Source organism: Akebia trifoliata, chromosome 1, assembly GCF_017979445.1.
Source record: "Akebia trifoliata isolate Shusen 1 chromosome 1, ASM1797944v1, whole genome shotgun sequence".
In the NCBI taxonomy this organism is placed as follows: domain Eukaryota; kingdom Viridiplantae; phylum Streptophyta; class Magnoliopsida; order Ranunculales; family Lardizabalaceae; genus Akebia; species Akebia trifoliata.
Window position 1 is genome coordinate 21,579,173 of NC_141375.1, and position 7,141 is coordinate 21,586,313.

At 30.0% G+C, this 7,141-nt stretch overlaps 1 pseudogene; it reads left to right on the forward strand.

Moving 5' to 3' along the window:
* The first annotated feature begins 4,484 nt into the window (after positions 1-4,484).
* LOC147410925 (noroxomaritidine synthase 2 pseudogene) lies at positions 4,485-6,492 on the forward strand (annotated as a pseudogene).
* Positions 6,493-7,141: the final 649 nt, after the last annotated feature.

A 7,141-nucleotide genomic window follows, 5' to 3' on the forward strand; every position in this document is an offset into this window, starting at 1 on the left:
TATTAAAAAAAAAAAACGAAATTTTTTTTAAATATATTTTTCTCTCTCTTCACTTATCTCTTTTACCCTTATCTTCTCTTTTCTCTAAAAGAATTACTTTTTTTTTTTACTTTTTCATCATCTTCTTCTTCAACTAAGGTAAATCAAAAATTTGTTTTTATTATTTTATCTCAAGATCTTGAGATCTCAAAATAAATGAATGAGAGAAAGAGAAAAATATATTTAAAAAAAATTTCGTTTTTTTTTTAAATAATAGGAGAGAGAAATTGGTGAGAGAAATGAATGAAGAGAGAGAAAAATCTTTTTAAAAAAAATTCATTTTTTTTTAAATAATAGGAGAGAGAGAAAGAGGTGAGAGAAATGAATGAAAAGAGAGAAAAACTTTTATAAAAAAAATTCGTTTTTTTTTTTTAAATAATAGGAGAGAAAAATGAGTGAGAGAGAAATGAATGAAGAGAGCAGAGAGAAAAATCTTTTTAAAAAAAATTCGTTTTTTTTTAAATGATAGAGGAGAGAGAAAGGGTGAGAGAAATAAATGAAGAGAGAGAAAAATCGGTCTTTCAAAGACCGGTTTTTAAAATTTTTTTTTTTTAAAATATTAAAGGAGAGAGAAAGTCTTGACGAAAATCGAGGAGAGAGAAAAACCGGTTTTTAAAAGACCGGTTTTGTATCTTTTTAAAAAAAATTTAAAAATTGAATTTATTTTGATAAATAATTTTTTTTTTTGGTATTTTTTTGATAATTGTCCCTAGATATTATTCAAAAATTTTAGATATTGAATTCAAATTTAAATAATTTATATATTTGAATCTTTATCGGATATTAACATTTGAATCCAATAATATCTGATTCGAAATAATATATGATATATCTTATTTTATTTAATTAATTTTTTTATATAAATAATATAATACATATGATTTTTTATTTATTTATTATTATATAAATAATATAATATATAATAAAAATAATTTAATAATAAAAAATTCGTTGGATAAGAAAAAATAATATTTTTTTATACATACAAGTTATTTGAATTTAATCAAATTATTCTGATATTTAATAAGATAATCGAATTCGAATTCAAATAGAGTTTTAGAACATTTGTTGGATTTGGATATCTGAAAAAAAATTTCGGATTTGGATATTATTAGGGACAATTATCAAAAAAATACCAAAAAAAAAAATTATTTATCAAAATAAATCTAATTTTTAAAATTTTTCAAAAAAGATACAAAACCGGTCTTTTAAAGACCGATTTTTCTCTCTCCTCGATTTTCCTCAAGACTTTCTCTCTCCTTTAATATTAAATTTTTTTTTTTTAAACCGGTCTTCAAAGACCTGTTTTTCTCTCTCTTCATTTATTTCTCTCATCCTTTCTCTCTCCTCTATCATTTAAAAAAAAATGAATTTTTTTAAAAAAAGGTTTTTCTCTCTCTCATTCATTCTCTCTCACCCCTTTCTCTCTCATATTATTTTTTTTTTAAAAAAACGAATTTTTTTTAATTTTTTTTTCTCTCTATTCATTCTTCTCACCCCTTCTCTCTCCTATTATTAAAAAAAAAAACGAATTTTTTTAAAATTATTTTTCTCTCTTTTCACTTATCTCTTTTACCCTTCTCTTCTCTTCTCTCACAAAATTATTTTTTTGTTTTAACTTTTTCATCTTCTTCTTCTTCATCTTCTTCTTCAACTAAGGTAAATCAAAAATTTGTTTTTATTATTTTATCTTAAGATCTTGAGATCTCAAGATAAATGAATGAGAGAAAGAGAAAAAAATATTTTAAAAAAAATTCATTTTTTTTTAAATAATAGGAGAGAGAAAGGGTGAGAGAAATGAATGAAGAGAGAGAAAAACTTTTTAAATTTTTTTTTAAAATAGGAGAGAGAAAGGGTGAGAGAAATAAATGAAGAGAGAGAAAAACCGGTCTTTCAAAGGCCGGTTTTTTAAATTTTTTTTTTTTTTTTTAATATTAAAGGAGAGAGAAAGTCTTGAGGAAAATAGAGGAGAGAGAAAAACCGGTCTTTAAAAGACCGGTTTTGTATCTTTTTTATAAAATTTTAAAAATTGGATTTATTTTGATAAATAATTTTTTTTTTGGTATTTTTTTGATAATTGTCCCTATAAGAAAAGACCATTTGTGAGGAGAAGGTCAAGAAATAGAACTATAAGCTCTCAACATCAACAATCAACTGGATCTAAAGCTTTTGAGGAAATAGAGACCACGAGTTGATGCAAATGAATCAATTTGTATTTTATTATAAGTCTTTGTAAACATTGTTATTTCTATTTTAATTACGAGGTATGTTTTTTTTTTAAAGCACTGTAATTGGGATGCTTGAAATACTATTTGATTACTAATAAATTGAATCTAAATATTTTGGGAAATAAAAGTGGCTTTGAAGAAAACAATATAATAATCAGGCAGATTTACCCAATTATAACATTGCATAACTTTTCGTTTATTTATCAAAAGGTACACTATTCAAAATATTTTAAAAACGGTAATTTTACTGTTTTCGAAATTAATTTTTTTTTACCAAAACGGTAAAAACAATAAAATGTATATTTTTTTTACCGAAAATACCCTTTTTATTTTTTGACTGAAATTACGAAAATAAAATTGATTTCGGTAAAAAAGAATTGTAAATTCATATGATTGTTGGATTACCGAAAGAGAGTGAATCTTTTTAGTTGGATTTTCATTTTTTTAAGGTTAAAATTATAAATACATATGTAAAACAAAAAAGGGTATTTTGGGTAAAAAAAAAAAAATACTTTTTACTGTTTTTACCGTTTTGGTAAAAAAAATTAATTTCGAAAATGGTAAATTTACCGTTTTCAAAATTATTTGCTATAGTGTACCGTTTTGATAAATAATTTCAAAAACTCTACCGTTTTGATAAATTATTCTATCTATGGCATTCTTGTGATGAATGATATAGATGTAATATACTTAACCATAGCATTATATCTATAGCATTCCATGTAAAAAGCTATTAATTTTATAATTATAGCTTTGAAAAAAAGATGTACTAGTGACAATAAAAGAGTTTCAAAAACCCTATTAATTGGGTATATTAGACAACATTTGATAAAACACTAAGAAAAAGTCCCACAAACGGAAATTTCTATGTATGATCAACAAGTCACCCGTGTTTTAGGTTCAATCCCCCGAATCTATCTTCACGTCAGCATACACATTTTGGAAATTAAATAACTCATTTTCAGCTCACTAAATGCTAATTCACTCTAAAAACATTGATGAAGAGAGAAAGATCAATTGATTAAGTGTTTTAATTAATTCAATTTTTATTTTTTATTTTTTATTTTTCAATATCTTGAGGTTTCAACGTGTGTTGAGAGCTATTGATCTTTGGTAACTACCAATTTTAAATGGGATCCCTTAGATCTTAGAATATATCATTTAAGTTGTTTTTAAAAATTAAAAAAAAAAAACTTTAAAGCTCGATGGGAATTCCACGTGAGAATTTCAAAATAATCTTTTTTGGAGGAGCTTCTCAAGATTAAATGAAAATTTTGAGGTGGAAGGATTTGAAAAAAAAAAATTATTTATTTATTTTAGAGGGGGATAAGGATTTATTAAAAAATATATATTTTCACCGTCCACAATAAATATCCGAAGAGCAATCCAGAACTGTTGTGTAGGTTCGGTAGGAATTTAAGACACATTGGAATTTTAAGAAAGCCGTTTGTAGTAGGCACGCAGCTCATAAAAATCTCAGAGTTGTCTTTAATTTTTCGAAACCTTCAAGTTTCTACCTGGAAGTAGAGAGCTATTGATTTCTGGTAACTACCAATTTTAAATGGGATCTCTTAGATCTCAGAATATATTATTAAAAAAATAAATTCGAAATTTTTTTTAAAGCTCGATGGGCATTCCACGTGAGAACTTCAAAATAATATTTTTTGGAGGAACTTCTCACTATGAGAAGAAAATTTTGAGGAGGGAGGATTCCAAAGAAAATAAAACTATTTATCTTGGAGAGTCCGATAACAATTTATTAAAAAATATATATATTTTTTTTCTGTCGGCAATAAAAATCTTAAAGAGTAATCTGCAATCCTTCCTGTAAAATAGATTGGGTGGGAATTTAATACGGGTAATTAATAAAGTACGGCACAAATTAAAAAGAGCAATCCACATCATATTTATTATTTTGTTTTATATGAGTTACAAGTTTTGAAATGAGCTGATTTTTGGTGAGGATGATTTATACGACTTAGAAATTTTTAATCTTATACCAGACTCACTCTGAGATGTATTTTTTATGGGGAAGTGCAATCGTGTATTTCAAGACGTATAGATCTACGATTTTGGAACTTTTTAGTCAAGGAGTAGGTTGAGTATGCCACTTGGCGAGTCATATTATCACGACTCTTTGATGTGGCACGTAGTCCTTACGACATCGAGTTGGCTCCAAACGATTGAAATAACTTGAGTTGGGTCCTATCGTGTCGACTTTTCCTGCTCTAAAACAGTATATATAGTCCTTTCCAGAGAATCCTCTTAATCCTCACTAGTAATCACAGTGACCACAAGAAAAAATAAAATAAAATACGACATGGAGTTCTTGAAGTACTGGCCTCAGGTTTGCTTAGCCTTCCTTTGTTTGATCTTTCTGGCTTGGTACCTTAAACAAAAGAGCCAAGCCATATATCACTGGCCTTTCCTCGGTGCACTCCCGTTGCTCCTATGGAACTCCAATCGCATACTGGAGTGGATGACCGATATTTTTACCTCCCTTGATGGCCGTTGTTCATTCTTCGTTAACGGTCCTGTCTTCTCAAAACTTAGTTAACTTGCCACCCCAAAAACATTGAGTACATTGTCAAGACCAATTTCTCCAATTTCCCCAAGGCAGTTATTTCAGTGAGCTATTCAGCATATTTGGAAAAGGGGTAATCAACGTCGATGATGAATCGTGGAGATCACAAAGGAAGATGGCTCACACTTGCTTCTCATCGATAAAGTTTCGAAGCCATGTAGCTAAATCGAGCAAGAATATAATCTTGGATTCACTAGTGCCATTCTTAACTCATGTGGCTAGACAAGGACACACCATTGACTTACAAGAGGTGTGTAAACGATTCGCATTCGATACTATTATGAGCACCACATTTGGGAGAGATGAAAGGTCTCTATGTTCAAATCTTTCAGCTAATGAGTTTGCGGACGCAGTCGATGTGGCACTAGAAGCCACACTACATAGACATACAATGCCTATGTTTTTTTGGAAGTTCCTGAGATGGTTGAGGGTTGGGAATGAGAGGAGATTATCAAAGGCACAAAGAACTATAGATGTCCTCCTCGGTGAATACATCTCTACAAAGAAAGAAAGCTTGCTTGAAACAAATGGTATGTTTGCCACTTACTCTAAGTCTCTTGATGATTTTTCAAAGATCGATGCAAAACTTTTAAGAGATGAAATGTTTACCTTTCTTGTCGCGGGTAGGGACACAGTTGCATCTGGTCTCGTTTGGTTCTTGTGGTCAGTAGCACCACATGTTGAAGCAAAGATCTTGGAGGAATTAAAGCTTGTAGCCTCGATGAAGAAAAACAATGATACCAAAAATTCTGATACAAAGCCGCGATTGGTGTTTGAGGCTGATGATCTAAAGAGGTTAGTATACCTACATGCGGCCTTGTGCGAATCACTAAGGCTATATCCTCCACTTCCTCTCATTAGCAAAGCTGTTATAAAAGAAGATGTTCTTCCAGACGGCACTGTCATTAAGCCAGGAGTGCAGATTATACTCTCAATTTATTGTGAGGGAAAGATGCCATGGATTTGGGGAGAAGATAGCTTGGAATTCAAGCCTGAGAGATGGATAGATGATGATGGGAAGCTTAGCCATAAACCCATGTCGAAGTTCTTCACCTTCAACATCGGACCAAGAACTTGCTTAGGTAAAGACATGACTTTTACTGTAATGAAGTGTGCTGTTGCAGCTATACTCTTCAACTTCCAAGTTGAATTGGTACAGGGACAGCAAGTAGCCCCAAAATCAGCTCTAACTCTTGATATGAAGAATGGTTTGATGGTTAAGATAATAGAAAGGGCTACTGTATAAAGGTGTGCATGGGATACACTGTATAATTAGTGAATCTCCAGAAAAAATGGAAGGTTTTTAATAAAGTTTACAGTGTGGTGTATCAAATCATGCTTTTAGGGTTGTACTAATCATGTTTTATTTGTTGTTGTAATTTCTACCATCTGGTAATGGGTCCATTGTTAATGTCCGAACTTTGTCCTTGTTGTGCCAAAATGCTACTAAAGAGGTGGTGCAAAACGATACCAAGACGACATGTTTGGCCTCTGTTTGATTGAGTACATGCATGCATCAATCGAGTAAAGGACTAAGTTCTCTGGGCCTTGGCCTTGTAATTTCAACCATCTGGGTGTCTTTTCAAATATATCATCGAAGGATAAATTACCACAATGCACCCATAACCTATCTTTAATTGTCATCTGCGTGCCTCTAATTTATCTCAGTGAGTAGAAAGTACTCTTAAGAACTACAATAAAATTGAGGACCATCGTGCATCATTGCTGATTCTATAAAATTTTATTTATTTTCTAAGTTGAGAGATCTCCCAAATGTAGCCAAGAAATCTTTTAATGGGGGAACTATCTTGTCATCCCTTCAATTAGGCTTATAAAATAAGGGTTCAAGCTTATATAATTCTTGTCTTTCAAAAGCAAAGCTAGCCTATCTCCCAAGGGAAATAATCTTACCTAGCTATAAATATAAATAAATAAAATCCCAACCATGTGATCAATGCGATAATGAGGATTTTCTGTATTTGAAACGTGGCCCCATGAATAACTCATATTTTATTTTTAAATTTCTTTTCAAAGAACAATTTGTGCGTTATTCATTTTTTATTTTTTTCTCTATTATGTTCATATACTAACAGATTTCCTTTTTGACCAAGAAATATTATTTTCTCTTCAACATCAAGCTAAACATCTGCCTAAAGTATTAGTTTCTATTATATTTATTCTACTTATGGCTTTAAAATTAAAGAGATGCTGAAAGACATGCTACTATTTTGCAGTAAATCTCAATCGAAGATTCCCAATTTAAATTCTCATAAATGGAGTGTAACCATAC